At 41.3% G+C, this 21,156-nt stretch overlaps 1 protein-coding gene across 2 annotated transcripts in view; it reads left to right on the top strand.

Annotated features, from left to right (window-relative positions):
* Positions 1 to 1,981: 1,981 nt before the first annotated feature.
* ZNF366 (zinc finger protein 366) overlaps positions 1,982 to 21,156 on the top strand; it is a 73,902-nt gene continuing 54,727 nt past the window's right edge. The window contains exon 1 of one of the 2 annotated variants that reach the window (XM_086699167.1): positions 1,982 to 2,223. The gene's annotated coding sequence lies outside the window, so the exon portion shown is untranslated. The remainder of the gene's footprint in view (positions 2,224 to 21,156) is intronic. The other variant, XM_086699185.1, reaches the window with a different exon arrangement.

A 21,156-nucleotide genomic window follows, 5' to 3' on the forward strand; every position in this document is an offset into this window, starting at 1 on the left:
GGCTTGGAGCAAACAACAGGCCTCAACGTGACAGTTCCCACATTCTGTGCACTGGAAAGGGAAATCCTCTGGACTCTGACTGGGCTCCTGGGGCTCAGCCCTGGCCTCGCCTGAGGCTGCAGGAGGAACAACAATACGCAAAGGGTGCCTGTAGCTCTCACGATTCTTCGATTCCAGTCTTCGGGTGATCAGACACTTGCTCCTTCCTGCAAGAATTCTGTAACCTGAGCGTCCTTGTTCCTTCACGGCCCCTCACTCCCTCTGCTGACTGATGCCACAGACACCCAGCCCAGCCTCTCTCTACTTCTCCTCACTCACCCTCACCTCACACCCACCTCCTTCCACGTTCTACCGACCATCTCAGCAGAGGGCTCCCTCGGCCTCACGATCACTCACAGGTTTGCACCCAGGAGAGCTACTCCATTCCCTCGCGCTCTTCTTTTGTTCTCTTAGATTTTCATTGTGAGCTTCCTTCCCATTTCTACAAAGGCAGGGTACAGAGGAAGGCCAGCAGGGGGCAAAGGGCACTAGAGCTGACTCAGGAGACAGATGAGCCTGTTGGCTTTTGCCACTGATGTGTGTGGCCTTGGGCGAGTGGTACAAGGGACGCCTCTCTGGGCGTGAGTCTTCTCATCTGTACGTGGGGCTGGGGGAACCCATGCCAGAAATCCTTAAGTTGTGCCAGAAGTGGTGCCACGGGGAACGCAAGGAACAACTCCATTCCGGCTCTTACCAACCTACTGAGTAACAGTCTCTCTATGTCCTCTGTGATATACACACACATATTCAGACAGATAGAGAGATACAGACAGACAGAAAGATAGAAACATAGATAGATAGATACAAAGATAAATACACAGAGAGATGATAGACGGAGGAAGAAAACTGTGGGGATAAAAGAGTAACCTTATTGACCACAGAACCGAATAAATGCCTTTCAAACAGACTGAATCAGAATCTCTCTTTCCCTGAATTCACTTTAATTGCTCCTTGGGATCAGGTATGACTCTCCACCCCACTTGTTTTTTCACAATTGAGTGAAAGAAGGAAGTACCTTAAAGTTGGTTTTTCTTCTGCTGCCACAAAGGTCCACATAACTGCTGGTTCCTGTTTGTGGTGAAAATGGTCTTAACCAGATGAATGGAGGGCACAAGATACACGGCACAATCAGAGCGCAACTACTCTAAACAGAGCTCTTGCCACCCGTTGGACTGCCAAGCACCGTTAAAACTTGTTAAAGAACATTCCATGTTTTCTCTCCTAGTCAGCCTCCCTGTCGCTTTTCAAAAACTGTGGCTGACTTCTCTAAGACTAGGCTGCTTCACAGTATTTTGAAAACAGAAATTGCCTTTCAGTTTTTCCAGAGATGACTAAATCCCACACGAGATAGTTATGTCCAACAGCAGTGTGGCAAGTTGCTTTTTTTTTTTTTTTTTTTCTTTTTGAAAACATCAGCAAAGATGGAAGCTTTGACTTGGCCCACTGCATAAAGTTCGGTGACCAGTGCATAAATCGGCTGTTTGTTCCTGGAAGAACTCTAAGGCTCTAGAATCATGCTCAAAAATTGCAGCAACACTGGTGTTTCAAAGAGCCCAAGAAGAGCCAAACATCCTGGCTGACTGTCACCCTGCCCAGCCTCACAGGCTGGAGGATTGCCTCAGTTAGCACAACAGACCAAACGTTCCCTTGCTCAGAGGCAACATGACATGATTTGTTCCCTTTTGGCCGTGTCAGTTCTGCAAACAAGATACCAGAGGCTGCAAGCTCAGGAGAGCCTGCCTTTCTGGAACACCATTTGTTTGGACAGGACAGGCCAGTAAGGCTTTTCATCTCTTTAAAGCTCTTAGGGCAGAGAGCATATTTGAGGAATTCCTTTTTTCAAAGATTTTTTTTTTTTTTTGCCCCTTCCAACATTTTGTTTAAGAGAAAATGAGATGTCTATCTTCTGTTTCCTTATTTTTTTTCAGGAAAGCAAAGGGTTGTTGACTTCCTCCCTCTCCCCTCCCTTCCTTCCTTCTTCCCGAAGGTACTCATCTGAGAAAAAGAGAACGAAGTATTGTTCCTGTTCTTTCTTAAGTCATTTGAAACATTGTCCCTGCGAGTTCTTTAAGTTCCCTGCAATCTGTACACAAGAGAAAGAGGGAGAGAGAGAGGGAGAGAGACAGAGAGCAAGGGATCAGGTAAAGCACTGGGGTTGCTGCAGCCATTCAGACTCAGGAGCTGGTAAGTTACCCATGCAATCATTTCTACTTCCATTTCAATGTCCCCGGGATGGATACTGACGTGGGCACCTTCAATGGAAAATACCTTGCTGGGTAGAATCCTTAATCAAATGGTATGACTGATGGATGACCCAGAATTTAAGCTTTTACTTTTTTTCTTAAGAGAATACTGATGCTTTGCAGAGCTGAGGCTGGCAGAACGGGAAATAAAATTGCACTGGGGCTGAGGAGGACAGGGTGTTAAAACTGATTTTTGGCACAGATAACATGGCCGGGTTAACTAGGAGCCCTGGAGTGTGTGATGTGTCTCACTGGAGAATTCACTCCTTCTCAGGGCTGTATCCTGGGAACCTTAGGAGGGTGTCTGTTAACAACTATGGTTTGCTCTGGGACTTTTGTCACTCATTGTCTAGACTGAGGGTAGCCTTCTCTTGTTCTTTTTTTTATATTCAAGACCACCCCTCCCCCGCCCCCGCCAAAGGAATGTTAAGGTATAACTGTTATTCTGCATCACTGAGGCCGAAGGAAAATAGAAGAGAATGTCACTTTGAATTGTACTGTGTGGGGGAGTGCTTACGTGTTCAGGTTCCACATGGGGACTGAATGTAAATTTTATTATCCACTGTTGATGGAAGATGTCATCTGCCACACAAAAGGCGGCAAAGATTTGGGGTCACAGAACTTTAGTTTTGGACAACCACATGTGACTAGAATAGGAAGACTAAGATTGATCTCCTCTTACAGTACAAGTGAAAAACTAAGCTACAGATGCAGTTGAAAAATATTCACCCAGCACCTGGTTTTCCATAGCAAACTGGTCAAGCTTATGCAGACAACTAGTTTTTGAAAGTCTAACTTGCCTCAATTAAATTTGTCAGAAAGGATAACATTACCAAAAACTCATGATGGCAAGCCATGAGGGAGCCAAGAGCACACTGGCAAAAGAGGCCAGCAAGGTCAATTGGAAAGACAACATGTATTTACTCATATTAATCATTTAATTCAGAGAGGTGCTGAATGGGTGAAGGACAAAATAATGCAGAGTTTTTTTAAATACTAATTTCTATAAGATTTAGGGATTGAAGTAACCTTGGCTTGGAACAGTGTGATAAAAGCAACTAGTTTCTCATTTATAAATTAATTTGGCCAGACCGTGTATTAACCATAATCAAGTAATTCATCTTTAGTCAAAACTGAGCCATCATCTTAACAAGAGGGAGAATAGAGGATACAACCAGGCTGTTGTGCAGGTTTTGTTCCATTAGTCAGACTTCTTTTTTCTTCTCTTTTTTTAAGAGGCTTTCTTTAAGAGCACTATAAAGCGAGCAATTTAAGAGAGCTATGATCAGCGTCTGCTTGCTAGAGGATGCAAAATGGTTCTAAGAGCACTTGAACATGCTTTCCAGGCCCCTACCACCTACCCTAGCCACCCGTTTCATAGATCTTCAGGTCAAAAAGTAGGCAGGACTGACACACTGGGGCATTTTGCATCTTTTTTGTCAGCCACTGTGACCCCTGTGGAAAACTTTTGGTTGCGATCTTGACTTGCTTCTTTCAGTTTCATTTTTTCTTGATAACGTATTTAATTTTGTGCTCAATTAAAACAACATCATAGAAAGCTCTGTAGTTTTGGTTACCGAATAAAAGCATCAGATGGAACATGGTGTGACAAAAAAAGTGACAGTAGAGTCACATGGACTAAAGACAAGTGAGGCAAAAGGTGGGCATGGTGACATTGGTGCAAAAAACAGCCCCACTTCTAGCATGCGTCTTCACTGTGGCCCCGGAGATAAAGGATCTCAGGATGTGTTCTTTAAAAGAAAAATATATATTCATTATTTCCATTTAAGTTGTTAAGCCTTTGCCATGAGAATATGTGTTTGATGCTGGGGGGAAGAAATTCAGATCCCTAAAGAAAAAAGCCATTGAGTCATTTAGTCTAGTTGCTACCAATCTGTCTCCACTCAACTGCAAGGAGTGAGTTAGCCTGTGTGGAAACTTCCACTGTGTGATTCTTCTTTGGGGTCATCAGAGGCTCTTCTGTGATATCATTAGGGGAACTCCAGTGTGGAATGATCCAGAATTTGACACAAAGAAGATTTCGTTATTTGTGCCTGAACTGTGCCTATAATAAAATTACAAATTTGTCAAACAAATGTTAAATTATGTTAGGATGTGTCCTATAGGCCTTTGTGTTGGGATGTGAATCAAATTGGAGAAAGCAGAACATCAAAAGCATAGACTCTTTGTCATACAAATTCGGGTTTGAATTCCAGCTCTGTCATTTAGTGACCACAGGCTTTTAGGACAGCTTATTCACTTCTCTAAGCCTCAGTTTCCTCAAAGGTAAAACTGCACCCACATAATACAGTTGTGGGGATTAAATAAGATTATTTATGCAATGCATTAACCATGGCAATTGTTGACAATGCATGGCAAAGATTAGGAGTCAATCAATGTCAGTTGTAATTTTTTAAGTCAGGTACTAATACTTGAGGGTGCTGTATTTTTTTAATGCTGATAATAGAATACATCCTTTGTAATTTGTGTTATTATCTTTGATCAATACTATGCCGAAGGTCTATCAGAACAAAAGTATTCCTCATAGCTTTAGAGTTGGACACATATTTAGTGAAGGTATCCTGAACCCTAAGTTCTTGTAAAACAAAGGAAGGTAGAGTTTAATGCTTTGATGTTCATCTCCGCTAATGGCAGAAACACCAGATTTAGTCTCATTAAAATGCCAGCTGTGTTCAACAGAGCTCAATGCAGGGGAAAGGTTGCCTTGGAATAAAAGTTTTCAACCTAGACGAATGTTCGAAAAGACTGCAATTATGCTGTAGATGTTTATTCTCCCTTTCACCTATTTCCCCCAGCTCTTGAGCTCTGGTCATTGGTGACCTTTTCCCTGGCCCTAGAGGGCTGGAGACATGTTTTTTGGAGACCACTGTGGCAGTTCCACGATTCAGCTAGACAGAAAGGACTTGAAATGACACGTTCTCTCCCTACTGAGGGCAAAGCACACTCAGTGATCTCTCTCCCCAAACATTTTAGTAAAGAGCCACTTAGCTTCACACAGATAAAAAGAACACCACGATCACCAATAGTGTGTGTGTGGCTGGAGGTGGGGGTGGTGGGGTGGGAGGTGTGGTTCATTTAACTGCTATTTCGCTCACTCTAAACTTTAAAACCTACAGGCTGATTAGTTTGTCAATACTAATGATACTTTAACTTAGGTCTTGGTTAAACTTCCGCCTCCACTTTCCAGAAGAAAACATGCAACCACAACAACAACCAGAAATCTATCACTAATAACGTAAAACTTTGAGGTTCTTTTGTTGGACTAAGAGGTTTTGGTATAATATAGATTTGTTTGGAAAACAATCTTCGGAGAACAAACTGAAGTTGAGTTGTTCTACATTGTTGTGCTAAAGGTATCTTCTAATGTGGCTTAGTGTAGTGGAACAAGGAGTAGACTGGGAGTCACAACACGGTTGTTCTGTTCTGGTCTGACCTCTACCATTCTCTGTATGTGTGACGTGAAAGGTTTCTTTACTGGCTCAGACCTCAGTTTTCTCGTCTGCAAAATGATGAATTCTCACGGTGGTCTGTGTGTGTTCAGTGTATATCAGAATTCACCTGGGGGGTGGTTTCCACTCTTCTCCCCTGCTCGCTGCCCTGGATGATCTATTTGGTTCTGAGACAGACGTTCTTTGATTCTCTGAAATGAATGGTAAGTGCCTTACTTCGTTTTCCTCAGGATTGCACTGACATTAAATAAAAATGCATGTTTTAAGAACCATGCTTTTAAGCAGAATTCCTATTCAGCATTGGATATTCTTTCTAAAAATTAGTTTTGACTTTATCAGTTGTTATTCTAGAAGCCGTTAGTATTATAAAGTAAGAACTGTCAAGTAATCTGATGAGACTAACCAGGGTTCTAGAACCATACATAAATCATAAAAAGAGAAAAGAGCAATTACATAGGTGTATAAATATTGCAATGCCACATGCGCAGCACTTTTTGCTTGATGCATTTCTACATTGTTTTCATCTTATAGTGAGTATGCGTTGTTCATTTAGTCAAAAAAAAGAAACCAGATACTAAATTTTTCTACTCAAGTTTAAAAAATTATTGCTAGATTTAATCTCATAAGCTTTTTATTATTTTTACACTTTTATAATGTATGCTTGCTGAGCCTATTTTAGACATTAGATCCTCATCCCTAAGTTAATGGTGACATGGAAAGGCAAAAGATAGATAATGGTGTGTGAAAAACCAGCACTGACAAGCCATGTTAAGTCTGCTTTAATTATAAGAAAAATCTGCAACTTATAGAAAAAGTTGTTCTTATTTCTACCTAAATCACTCAATTTTTTTCTCATATGTTCAGAGAGCAGCAATGGACACAGGTCTGCCTCTGACAGGAACAGAGAGACAACAAACATGGCCTAACGATTACTGCTCTTTTGTGACCATTCAAATACTAAATACTTTTAGATAAAAACAAAGACATTTAGAGAAAAAGAGAAAGAACATGTCTTCATCAAGAGATATGTGTATTATACGAGTTCACTAGAAAGTAGGCACCATGAGGACAGGGACTTCATCTGTTCGCTGCTATGTGCCCAGAGCCTGGAATAGCACATGACATATAATAGATGTAAAATAAATATTTGTTGAATAGATAATATATAAGTGGGCTTTAGAGTGAAATATGCTATCTTTAGGGGTGCCTGGATGGCTCAGTCAGTTGAGTGTCTGACTCTTGATTTTGACTCAGGTCATGATCCCAGGGTCTACTGGGATCACTGCTCTGCAGTGAGCATAGAGCCTAAGATTCTCTCCCTCTCTCTCTCTCTCTCTTTCTGCCCCTCTCCCTTGTTCGTGTGCTCTCTAGAAAGAAAGAAAGAAAGAAAGAAAGAAAGAAAGAAAGAAAGAAAGAAAGAAAGAAAGAAAGAAAGAAAGTTGCTATCTTTATATAAAGCCAAATGCAACAGTTAATAAGAAAAAGTTAGTCAAACTTTTTTGGGGTCTAGACAATGCCAAACTGCCAGCTTGACATATTTATTCCCCACTTGAATTGACTGGAATTATGGCTCGTTCCACCATTATGTGCATGGGGCTACTACATGGATATTAATGTGTCATCTTGGCAAAGACCCCACCCACTTGCTCATGGGAGATAAACATTTATCAGATACACAAAAAAGACTCAGTTGCATTTTATTTTCCGTTTGTTTTCTGGGCAGATGATGGATTTGCAAATTGTTTTTGGAGGGAGGGAGAGAGGGAGAGGGAGAGGGAGAGAGAGAGAGAGAGAGAGCGAGCATGAATTTGTTTTTCCTTGGCTACAAGAGCTGTGAGCCAGAATTCAGCCTTGTAGGAAATGCTCAGCACTGTCTGGTTTTTTATAGGCAGGGTTGTAAATTCAAGTAAAGGGATGCCACTTAGGCTGAGTTTACACAAACATGAAGGGGCGAAGCCAGGGAGGGAAATGTGATATCCTTGTGGAGCACAATACCCTTTCCTTTACATAATTGGGCAATGGAGACAATCAAATGAATAAATACTGGAATGAAGCAGTTTTGCACTTATTTGGCCAATATAAGGGGGTAAATATAAATACAGAACAACAACAAGGGGCCCGAGGGGTCTAAGGTTTCTGTTATTTGCAGAAACTGGAAAATGCACTCTCTGTTCACAGTAATAAAGCCAAGTACCACGGCACTCAAAGGCAAGTCTGACTCATCCTCCCATTTTCCAATAATAGGTTATGGCCTCGCTTGGCCATCTGTGACGGCCACTGATATCCAACAGGAGAATGAGCACCGCCAGAGCACCATCACCACCAGTGGCAGTGTTTGTGGAGGAGTGGGCCAGCTAAGGACTTAATACACATCATTTCACTTAATACTCTCTTGCTCCCATTTCAGAAATGAAAAAAAAAAAAAACACAACCACCTTGTTTAACCGATAAATTATAGAAAGGAAGTGATTTACTCAAGGCCACTAAACTGATGTTGGCTTGTTTTCAGCTTTCTCATTAAGTAGAAAGTGTTACCTGTAGCTAATAATATTTTTAAAAATTAAGTATTCCTTAAGGTAGTGTTCCTTAAACACAGTTTAAAAACCAACAACATGGCATCACCCAGGATGATGATTTTTCTTGTTGGAAAAGCAGAACCTTTAGCTCCATCCTAGACCTCCTGTGTCACAATCAGTATCTTGGGGCACCTGGGTGGCTCAGTCGGTTAAACGTCTGACTACTGATTTCGGCTCAGGTCAAGATCTCATGGTTTGTGAGACTGAGCCCCTCAATGGGCACTGTGCTGACAGTGAGGAGCCTGCTTGGGATTCTCTCTCTCTCTCTCTCTCTCTCTCTCTCTCTCTCTGCCCCTCCTCCACTTGCACACACTCTCTCCCTCTCAAAATAAATAAACATTAAAAAAAAAAAGAATCAGTATCTTAACCTGATCTCCATGAGATGAAGGTACAAATTCAAGTTTGAGCAGCACTACCTTAGGGTTGTGACCTGTTGTATACAGAGTGATTTCAGAATGTAGGTTCCTGTTCCAAAGAGTTACAAAGCCATTTTTTAACTTTGACCTTATCCAAGACAACATAACTCCCTCTTGGAGAGTGGTTATAGTGGTTACTGGCTAAGTCTTGACTCTATTCAGCTCTGAGTAACATTAGGTATGATTTTTGTGGTCTCACCAAACAAGTTAACTCCACATCAAGGGGCCCTGATAATCTGAGAGAGGAAAGATCTGGGGTATTGTTTTTCAAGTGTATTCTGAGCACCAAACATCCGAATCACCTGGGGCAGATTCCCAGGACTTCTCCAGATCTAATGAATCTTGGGGAGGGGATGGGGGTCTGCCTATCCTACAAGCTACTAGCTCAGGGTAAGGAAGTCCCAGCAGGGGTAGTGACAAGTATTTTGGGGTACATTAGCCCCAAAAGACATTCAGCTTTCAGCAGCTTGAAAAAAAATTAAAAGCAACCATGTAAGACAGAATAACCTCAGAGTCCTTCCAGGAAGAAGAGCTTCTCTACCAGCTTCTTCCTTGGAATGCTGGACACTGGGGACAAGAAACTCTGCCACCTGCCTTGAGTCTGACCCTGGGAGAAGGAAGGGGGCCTCAGTCTCCAGCATCACGGCCAAGGAGCAGATGCCAACACATACACCTCACTTTCCCAGTTAGAAAACTCTGTGGAAAGAATCCTTAAAGTTTCCTTTGCACTCACTGTTCTGTCTTGGAACAGAAATCAAGAGGGGGCTATTGTTGGAGGGGTGGGGAAAGGAAGCAGGGCCGGAAGAGAGTGAGGGAGAGGACCGGAATAGCCTCTGGTTTGCTTCATCCAGGCCTCTGCCTGCTTGGAGATGGTGGCTTCTCCCCCTTAATCAAGGCCCTCTGGCCTTATTCCACAGGAAGTGCTGGGAGATGAAGAACTTCACGATTTCAACCCAGTTTTATTGAACACCCATTACAGTATGCCACCACTTTTTTCTTGCTGTTTTTCTAGTTCAGGCAGTTTTCTTCCCCACAGCATAGTGGATCCTCCCTCCCCCAACTCCCACCCTACAGGACTTTTTCAGTTAAAAAAGAAAAATAAAGAGAGATCTTCCATCATTATGCTAAAAATAATTATATATACATATATAAAAATAATTGTATATATGAATATACGTATATATATACACACATATAAATATATAAAACATATATACATGTATATTATATACATATATATATATGTGTGATATATATATATATATATATATACATATATATATAAAACACTTTTAAGGTGCTAAGGAGAACTGTACTTAATCCATCAAGATGGGGTTCCTGAATTATTCGACACTGAACTTTTAGGGTGAAGAACATTAAAAAAAGTTCCACAGTTACTCATAGGTATATGCAGAATCCCTCCTCTTGCCAGGGTTTTTAGAGAGCTGGGTAAGGAGGGACTATTCCCAGCATCATCTTTCTTGACATTCAGGAGACATCCAGGAATGCAGCAAGCAAGTTGGCATCTCCTCCAACTTCATCCACAGTGTTCCTGCCACCCAGTCCCTCCTCAGCACAATGACCCATCTCTGGCTCGGTCCAGGTTCCCAGGGGTAGAGAGTTCTTATCTCCTGGCTGCAGCCTGGGCCCCAGGTCTGTACAGGATGTTGGAGAAGGAGTGGAGAGCCCAGTTTTGGGAAAAGAAGGTACAGCACAAGACCACATCATTTTGAAGAAAGCAATCCTATTTAGTGTGCCTTCACAACCTCTAAGTGCTCAGACATCCCATTCTTTACTATGACTTACACTGCCTCCTTTGTGCTCCTTCTGACCCTCCTAGGAGAGGAATTTGGTCATCACATATTTCATACATGAGGACAGGGAGGACCCTGAATCATGAGCAAATCCCACCCCAGAATGATTAAGACATAAAGTGCTAGATTTATTTGTTCTTCAACCGATACGGATTTGGGGGGAGGAGGACTCAGTTTACTTAATAAAGGGCTATTTCTTCTGTTCATGGCACATGGACATTACACACGTGTATAAACATACACATATGTACAGAGATACAGCCTATCCAAAAATCATTGGTTGTTCTAGAAGGAAACCATGGATTAGCACCGAATTATTTGACTCAAAAATGCAGTATCTGATTATTATTTGCCTATACTTCCAAAGAGACTTACTACCCTAATTATATTTTCCTTTGGGATGCTAAAAAAGAGTTTGAATTTTGTTAGCTAGTAACACTAGGATAGAAGGTGAGAAAGGACTTAAGTGTTACTGCAAGCAATTCATAAAGTGCTTCATTTGCTGTGTTATTTTGAAAATATAAGTAACACAGGACAGAAGGAGTCAGAGAATACATAAATCAGATCAGTAAACCCAAATGCATATGGAAATTTAGCAGGTGACAAAAAAAGCACTGCCTATCAGAGGGGAACGTTGGATTATATAATTAACTATGTTAGGGCCACTAGGTAGCTATTTAAGGGGGAAATACTTATATCCCTACTTTATTTCTTAAGTTGAACTCCAGATAGATCAAAAACTTTAAATGTTATAAATAAGAACGTAAAAAATACAAAAAAATGGGAGATTCATTTTTGTTTCTAATCTCAGAGTAGGAAAAGTTTTCTGGTTTTACCCAGAAGACTTATTTATTATACATTATCACTTAAAATAAAAGGCTTCTCTAGGGCCAAAACTCAATAAACAAGGTCAAAAGACAAACACAAAACTAGGGGAAATATACACAATGTTTATCACAAGGAACTTAATATGGTGAGAGAAGAGGCAAAGGACATAAACCACATTTCACGTAAAATGAGATATACTTGACCCTAAAATTTGTAAAGAATAAAAGATACTCATCCTACTTCATAATAAGAAAATACAAATTAAAACTACCAGGTACTATTTTTTTTTACCTACTTAATGAAATAAAAGATGAAACATTTGTTAGCATATTTGTTTCTGGGGATCTGGAGAGTACGCTCATACAGCTGGTGTGATAGTGAATGATCAAAACTTACTACAGAGAGCAATCTGTAAATGTCTATCAAAATGTACAATTGACTTCTCTTGGAATTAATCCTATAAGATGCAAAAACACATTCCTACAATGCAATATATTTGCCACAGCGTTATTTGAAGTAGGATGAAAAGATTAAAAATAGCATAATTGTCCATCAATAAGGAAATGATTGAGTTAAGCATGTATAGAATGGAGTATTATACAGCCTTACAAAAGAACGAATATAATAAACTCCAGGAATGGACTCTAGGTATGCTCAACCGTGACAAAGGTGTAAAGGCAATGCAGTGAGGGAAAGACAATCTGCGAAGCAAATAGCACTGGAATAACTGAATAACTATATCCAAAAGAAAACACGACCTCAGGCTCTTACTTCACACCATACACATATATTAACTTACAGTAGGACATATATCATATGCTTTCACTCATATGTGGAACTTGAGAAACTTAACAGAAGACGATGGGGGAAGGGAAGGGGAAAAAATAGTTACAAACAGAGGGGGAGGGAGGCAAACCATAAGAGACTCTTAAATACAGAGAACAAACTGAGGGTGGGTAGGGCGGTGAGGGAAAGGGGAAAAGGGGTGATGGGCACTGAGGAGGGCACTTGTTGGGATGAGCACTGAGTGTTGTATGTAAGCAATGACCATGGGATTCTACCCCAAAAAACAAAAGCACACTGTATACACTGTATGTTAGCTAATTTGACAATATATTATATTTAGAAAAAAAAATTAGCGTATATCATAGACCTAAATGTAAGAGTTGAAATTATAAAATTTCTAAAAGAAAACATAGGAGAAAATCTTGTAACCATGGTTAGTCAATGATTTCTTAGTTACAGCACAAAATGCACAATCGATGAAAAAATTGATAAGATGGACTTCGTCAAAATTAAAACCTTTTGCTGTTCAAAAAAAACCCACCCTTAGAAAAATAGACAAGCTATTAACTAGGAGAAAATATTTGCAAAACAGAGCTGGTAAAGAATATATATGGAATATATAAAGAACTCTTACTCTTAACAATTCAATAATAGGACACACAACCCAATTAAAAACTGCAAAAAGGGGGCGCCTGGGTGGCGCAGTCGGTTAAGTGTCCGACTTCAGCCAGGTCACGATCTCGCGGTCCGTGAGTTCGAGCCCCGCGTCAGGCTCTGGGCTGATGGCTCAGAGCCTGGAGCCTGTTTCCGATTCTGTGTCTCCCTCTCTCTCTGCCCCTCCCCCATTCATGCTCTGTCTCTCTCTGTCTCCAGAAAAATAAATGTTGAAAAAAAAAATTAAAAAAAAAAAAAAAAAAACTGCAAAAAGTTTGGATACTTAACCACAGACAATGTCCAAATGGCAAACAAGCACATGAAAAGATATGTAAAAGAAAATGCGAATTAAAACTGTGACATCAGTACACATCCAGTAAAATGTCCCAAACCAAAAAGACTGAAAATACCAAATGTTGTTGAGGATGTGCAGAAACTAGAGCTCTAACACACCGCCACTGGGAATGTTACAGGGTGTAACACTTTGGAAAACAGCTTGGCGGTTTCTTAAATAGTTAAATATATACTTAGCATGCAACCCAGCAATTCTACTTCTGGGTAACTACCCCTCAACAGTGAAATCAAACGTCCATATAAAAGACCTGCACACAAAGGTTCGCAGCGTCATTATTCACAGTTGCCCCAAATTGAAAACAATTCAAAGGTCAATCAATGAGGAGATAAAAATTGTTATATCTGTACAATGGAGTACTACCCAACAACAAAAAGGAACTATACTGTTATATGCAATAATGTAGATGGATTTCAAAAGCAACCTTTTTTTAAAAGTTTACTTCTTTATTTGAGAGAGATGGAGAGCAAGCAAGCGGGGGAGAGGCAGACAGAGACGGAGAGAGAGAATCCCAAGTGGGCTGTGCACTGACAGCGCCCAGCCCAACGGGGCTCGAACCCACGAACCGTGAGATCATCACCTGAGCCGAAATCAAGAGTCAGACACTTAACCAACTGAACCACCCAGGCGCCCTGAATCTCAAAAATTGGTTAAGTGAAATAAACAGACACATGTTATCTAAGGAGCCAGGTATAGAACAAATACTGAATGATTTCATGTATTTGAAATTGTGAAAAGCAAAAAACTACAGAGATGAAAAGTTGCTGGGTGGTTGCCTGGGCTGGAGGTAGAGGCTGGAAGTGAATGCAAACGAACACAATGAACTTTTTGGGGGGTAATGAAATTCTTCCAAAAGTAGATTCTGGTCATGATTGTATAGCTACATAAATTTTCTAAAACTCATCACAATGGCAGTTGGAAATGTATGAATTTTATATTATGTAAACTATATCTCAATAAAGCTGTTATAATTTTGAAAGAAAAAAAATATGTTGTAATAATGGAGCGATCTCCAACCTGTATAGTTAAGTACAAAAAGCAAGATTGTGCCAGGTTACATAATGCTACCAATTTTGTCAATAACAAAATAAAAGTATACTTTCGAGGTGCAGAGAATATCTCTAAAAGGATACAATAGACATGCTAATAGGATTTGCTTTTGGGTAGGGGAATGGGATGGCTGGGGTAGGGGAAGGGGTATAGAGGAAACATTGTCACCAAATATCCTTTTGTACCAAATCAAAAATAAGGAGAGGAGAGAGGGAGACAGAGAGAAAGGAGTTTTGAGTCCCACACCAGCTCCGTGGCTGTGGGCAATTATCTGAGCCTCTATTTCTTATCTGTAAAATGAAGGAAGGGGTTGGTCAGTTGATCCCTTAGGGATGCTTCTGATTTCAAGTTCAAACTCTGAGAATTTCTTTATGGACGATCATCTCATATCATCGGATCCCTTGTGATCTTCCCCTGCCAGCACATCACCAACTGCCACATATAAAGCCACAACCAAAGGCTTTGTTCTTTCTCACTCAGGTACCTCCCCATGTATCTGGTCCCCATCCTCCTGGCAACATGTACAATGCGGCCATCAACCAGGGTGAGAATGTATCCCAGCAAGCAAGGTGTATCTGGGAGGAATGACAAGACCATACAGAGGCGTGCTCACGACTCACATCCTGGGGGTAGCTGCTTAAAATTAAGTCCCAACCCTCTTGCTTGCCAGCAGTGTGATAATCAACAAATGGGCAGTTCTAATCTCATCTGCATGACAGGTGTAAAACAGCACCACCCCCTTAGGGTTTGTTGTGAGGATTAAGGGTGGTAATTCACATAATTGCTTCATACAGCGCCTGCCCCACAGTAATATTCAATAAATGTTGGCCTTTTAATTATTAATCTGAACTCCACTGCTCATGGGACCCACTTTCCTGGCAGTGGAAGGAAGAGAGGCAGCTAGGTTATCCAGCTGTGTGCTTACTAAAGCCATGAAGTAGGGGTTTGGGGGTGACAGAACCGTTTGTTTTCTTAGTCCAAGAACCCAAAGGGAGATACTGGAGTAATTTCTGCTGCCCCCAAGCCACTCTCACAGAGGGAAACTTAGAAGATTCTATCCCTGGAGTCAACGATATCCTGAAAATGTGGTGAATGCAGGCTATAAAAGTGTAAGGTTGTGACTTCAGGCTGGGGGTTGAGCCAGCTAAGTTAAACAGCAAGTTTCAATTTGCATGATAAATGTGCTTTAAATTATATTTGGATCAAAATATCATCAAATATTAATATTAGGGCCATTGTATAACCCCCTCACCATGGCAGCCATTCAATAAATGTGAGTTGCAGCTTCAAACCAAACCAAATCAAACATCTTTCATCACCATGATGTGCACAGGCTCATGCTCCCCCATTGCAATCTCCGGGCAGCAAAGCAAGGGAAGAATCTAAACCCAGAACACCTGGGGTCCCTGTAACTTCAAGTGTCTCAGTCAGAGACAGCGGCCCAACACGAACACAACGAAAAATTGATAGCTTTCAAGTGAATTAAATTTCCCGTGTGTAAGGTGATAGTGAACCCGTTGTGCACACACTCTCTGCCTTATACATTATCAAGTCAAATTCTACAACTAGGTTGCAGAAAGCAGTTTACTTCAGTGGGATGCCCAGCTCACTAACTCTCTCATGTGCTTCTGTTCTCCCTAACTGGATCGGAATCATGTTTGTCAGGGACTGTGCTTTTAAGCATTTTTGTAGTCTCAAGAACAAGAGCCCTCCACGGTCCTGCTGGCCTCACATTAACTTTCTCTGAGATCCTCTAAAAAAGCTCTTATTATCTCCACTTTAGAGATGAGAAAACTGAGGCTCAAAGGGAAACAATTTGGCTGAAGCAATACAGCTCTGTGAATCTCTAGGGATCTGAGGACTCAGATTAAACTTACTGATTAAACAGTGTTGTGAATGTCTATCTGCCTCTGCTCTTCAAATATAACTATATTAGGGTGATTAATAAAGTATAAATTAATTTTTAAATGTTACTGAATTCAAAGGGCTTTGGGCTATTTTGTATTGTTTCTAACCTACTGGGGATTTTGAAAATGGGTTTATTTTTATAATTTACAATGGAGTCCTCATGCTGAGACGTCTGGGAATCACTGCAGGAGACCAAAACTGGGGTTCACTAATAAAATGCAGGGAGGTATTTTAAATAATCTAGGTCTTGGGTGGCAAGCAGATTTCCCATTCTTAAACTGCTACCTACAGCCGGTTTGTATATTTGACAGAAGTCTAGAAAGTATCTGGAAGTACGTATCATTACTGTTTAATTTCTTCATCAAACAATTATCTTCAAAAAAAACTACTGATTCCTTCCTTCTTATCTGTGTGACCTTGGGCAGTTTGTTTAACGTATTTCCTCATTGGTAAGATGGGGAAAAGAACCTACCTCATATGATGCTGGGACGGTCACACGAGTTAATGCATGTGATGTCTTTCATACATTCTTGACACATAGGAAACACTCAGAAAATATTATTGTTGCATTAGGCACCACTGAGCACTGTTTTTGACACATAGTCGGGACTTGATAGATGTTTTTGGAATGAATGACGAATAACTGAAAACGTGAAATAGGAAGAGAGGGCAATTCTAGATATGTGATTCCTCATCTGTATTTCCTTCATCATAGGCAGGCGGTTAGGACAGCTGCTTTTATGCAGATGCTGTGTTTGGGAGCTTTTACTTCAGTGAGCTCAAGCTAGAGAGATAATGGTGCTTCTGTCTCTTCTGGTCCCGCACGCTTTACAAGTCTATCAACTTTATGTATCAGATGCATCAAAACAGAATTAGGCAGTAAGAGCTGGGCTTGGAACTCAAATGCAAGCTATATTCCTCTTTAAAAACTGCAAGAGGAAACAGGCCCAGTAGACCTTCTAGATAGGAGAGAAGCAATGCTTTCTTACCACAAACCAAAATGCTGAGGACCACAGTTATAAGAGGGTCAAAGGAAGTTAGAATGAACTTTCGTAGCAGGCTCAATGTTTATCTAGCTTAAAATTGCACTTCCAGATTATCCCACGGATAGTTATTTGGCTTTATTACCTAAACAATATTTGAACCTAATAGAGGGGTTTTTCTGTTTGTTTGTTTCAGTGTTTGCAAAGTGCAGTGTTGAAGGTAAGGGTAAAGTACCTGTTGCTGGGCTTTAATAGATGGGCTGCCCTGAGTTTCAGTGCTGGCTGACATACTGTTTTTTAACATAAGTCTCAGATGTAGAGACAGTCAGCTTTTCAGAGCTGGCTGCTTTTTCTAAGACCAGCTGGTAATAATCCTAGCAGCTATGACTCCATGGCTGTCCCACGTGGGTGATGCTCTGGGCTCGTGCTACGATCACTACAGTGAATAAATTCCAGTTTGAGCCTTTCACAAGTTTCCAGTAAATTAATGGCTGTACTGACTAGAGATGAATGCATCCCTGTCACCTCCATCCACTGGCCCTGTTCCTGCCCCTGGGACCACACAGAACAAATCCAGTCCTTCAAGTATCAGCTCTTGGAAGCATGTAAACCTACATTACCAAGCCCCAGGCCTCCAACCCACCTCCTTCATAACTCACGGGTTCCTTCAGCCAACTTAATCTAGACCTCCCCAGCAGCATGTTGTACACCTCAGCAAACTAGTTTGTCCCCGTCCATCGTCTTTGACCCAAAATGTCCCCTTCCCCCATCCCAGTAGTCTGGTCAGTATGCAATAGCCTGGGGTCCAGGGGGCCCATTTTTAGGGCCATGGTAACTGCCGGGATTCTGTCTCAGCCAGTTCAGATGAAGTAAAAATCAAGGAACTTGAAATGAGAATTACTGATTGCCTTATTATTTTTCTAGCTCCTAGCCCTAGTCTTGTCTTTGTCTTAGGTCTTCTTCTTTCCTCTTTACAACTAATAGAATGTCTTCTTACCAGTGTTGTTAGGAAGCCCGGATACTAGTAAATGATAGTTACTATTTGAGCGCCATTTTTTGTTTGGTATCAAGTGCTTTATATTTCTTATTTTATGGGATCTCATAATAACCCTGTGAGGTGGCTTACTCATTTTTTAATCACCATTTTACAACTGAGGAAACTGGGATGCAGACAGTTCGTGCCCTGTCACAGATGGTAAGTGGAGGACCCAGAACTCAAACCCTGGGTCGCCTGACTTCCAAGTTTGTGTTCCTCCCACATATTGCTCAGCCTCTTTCTAACATAACGCCCTTGAACATTCATAGTACTTTACCCAGCCATATTGGGCACGCAATGAATGTGCCCCCTTTTTCCTACCATGCTTTGTCTTCCTTGGGGAAACATGTAGACATCAAGAGCCATCTCAGGGAGAGGAAGGGGTCTCAGGGTAGGCCTCTTTCACTCCTTCTACCCTCACTGGGGTCCCTAAGCCCCTTTGAGGGCTCTGTTATATCACCTTCAGTAGCTATCATTACTCAAGTTCAGTAGTTCTCAACTGGAGGCAGTCTGGTCCCCTGCTGAGACATCTGAAAACAGGGAGGATACCTTTTGCTTAGCAGAATGAATAGGGGCCACTATTGGCATCTAGTGGTTGCGGATGGGCAGGGATGGGAAAATTCTGCAATGAACCCACACAAAAGAGCAATAATGTATATTCCCTTTGAAAAGGTCAGGGCCATGACTGTCTTCTTGCCATTGTCCCTCCATGCCCAGCACAGTACCTTCCCCTCCATAGATGCTTAAGACAGGTCTTTTGAATGAATGTTCTCCTTTGTCACCCTTCCCATTTTCTGCCTATCTCTTCTACCAGTGGAGGTTCTGAAAGAGAGGTGTCCAACTTGCCTCTAATTACTGGAAGCAACTTTATTTTTTTTTTTTTAATTTTTTTTTTCAACGTTTATTTATTTTTGGGACAGAGAGAGACAGAGCATGAACGGGGGAGGGGCAGAGAGAGAGGGAGACACAGAATCGGAAACAGGCTCCAGGCTCTGAGCCATCAGCCCAGAGCCCGACGCGGGGCTCGAACTCACGGACCGCGAGATCGTGACCTGGCTGAAGTCGGACGCTTAACCGACTGCGCCACCCAGGCGCCCCTGGAAGCAACTTTAAACTTAGAGACCTCATATAGCTGTCTCATCCATTCCTCTTTTCCTCCCCTCTTTTCAAAATTTTCAACAACTTGGAGACCTAAGTCTAAGTTGATCAATTATGATGTACCCTTTTAGTGAAGCTCAAAGACACCCCTTTCTACAGTAACTTCCAGTAGAAAATTTTTTTCCTTTAAAGTGGATTTAAATACCCTAAGAGGGTATTAGGTTGATGACCTCAATGGATGAATTGTGAAGTGGTCAACTTCAAGTGATGTGGTCAAAGCAGCATCAGAAGCCCTGGTAGGCTTCCCCTCTCAGACCCATGAAGCTACAGTCTGGATGTGAGTGGAGGAAGGGAGAGGCCTCTTAAGAAACCAGTGAGAAAAATGCTAAAAGCTGGAGGTCTGGCTGGTTTCCTCATTCTTGGTGAAATGGCAACGAAGTTGGTACCAAGTAGATCAAGGAATATACTTCACTCCAGGACAGATAACTTGTTAAAGGAGGGTGAACTTGCTGGGATGAGCACTGGGTGTTGTATGTAAGCCAATTTGACAATAAATTATATTAAAAAAATAAATAAAGGAAAGAGAGAACTGGAATCCCGTGAGATGTCTGCCCATGCCCTGATTCCAGTTCCATGACAGCAGAACGATGCTATAGGGTGGCAGCCTATCTGTGGTTGGATATTTACAGAGTTCATTTGTTTTGCTTTCTAGCCGAGTTCCTTGATGAGACCCTTAGCTCTTTTCTCTTTTACAGGTTTCAGAGAGAAGGTTCTCTTTCCACCCTGGGGATTCTCCATTCTGCTCCACTCTGGCTCTCTTACTTTTTAAAGGGTCTTAGGGAGTTGTTTAGGAAGTCTTAAAGTTCATTTTCATTCTCTCTTAATTGAAAATTACTCTCTACAGAGTAGCATAGCTCAGGGCTTATAAGGAAGGGCTGAGAAGGATCAAAGCAGAGAATTGTGGTGAAGGAGGGAAGAACTAACACTTACTTAGCACCTGTTATGGGCCATGCATACTACCTATTAGATATCTCATTTTAATCTTTCTCCAGATCCATGAAATAGTGTATTAGTCAGGGTATATGCTAGGTTGTACTTTAATAACAAACAACCTTCAAATTGCCATGGTTTTGAAAGAAAGAAAGAAAGAAAGAAAGAAAGAAAGAAAGAAAGAAAGAAAGAAAAACAAGGATTTACATCTTACTTCCATTTCATATCCGTTACCTGGATAAAATGTGACTTTGTTCCAGGTCATCTTAACTTTAGGCCTCAGGCTGACAGAATAGCTATTACTGGAAATGTTTCAGGTTGCTATGGCAGAGGGATAGAAAATCATGCAAAATCATGAACTACTTCTCAAAGATTCCATAAGGAAATGACACATGTCACATATGCTCACATTCTGTTGGCCAAAGCAAGTCTCAAGGCCAGTCTACCTATAAAGGGAATAGAGAAAGGCAATCCAACTATATGCACAGGGAGTTAGAAACATTTGATGAATAAAGTGTTATTGGAGCTGAGAAAATGGATGCTTAGGAAAGTTAGTAGCTGACGGAGTTGGAATTCAAAGCCAGGTTTTCTGACTTGGTCTCCTGGGCTCTCTGCTCTCCTATATAGTAGGTGTATTCTACAAGCATGGTGTTACATACGTAGTGCTGTATCTTCTCTCCAAATAAATTGTCTGTGGGGCTAAGAAGGAAGTACATACATGTACCTGGGTATGGGCAGGTTAGAGTCAAATCAAAGTCATAGTGACTCAGCCTTTATCATCCCCATTTCTACTCCCTATAAAGGTCTTTAACACACTTGGTGTGAAATCACTATGTAACAGAAGCTTCATCTTTGAACACATTTCTTTTCCATCACAGTATCAAGTGCAACAGGTTTCCTTACTTATTGCTTT

This window comes from Puma concolor, chromosome A1 (assembly GCF_028749965.1).
Source record: "Puma concolor isolate L17-30 chromosome A1, mPumCon1.1.hap2, whole genome shotgun sequence".
NCBI lineage: Eukaryota > Metazoa > Chordata > Mammalia > Carnivora > Felidae > Puma > Puma concolor.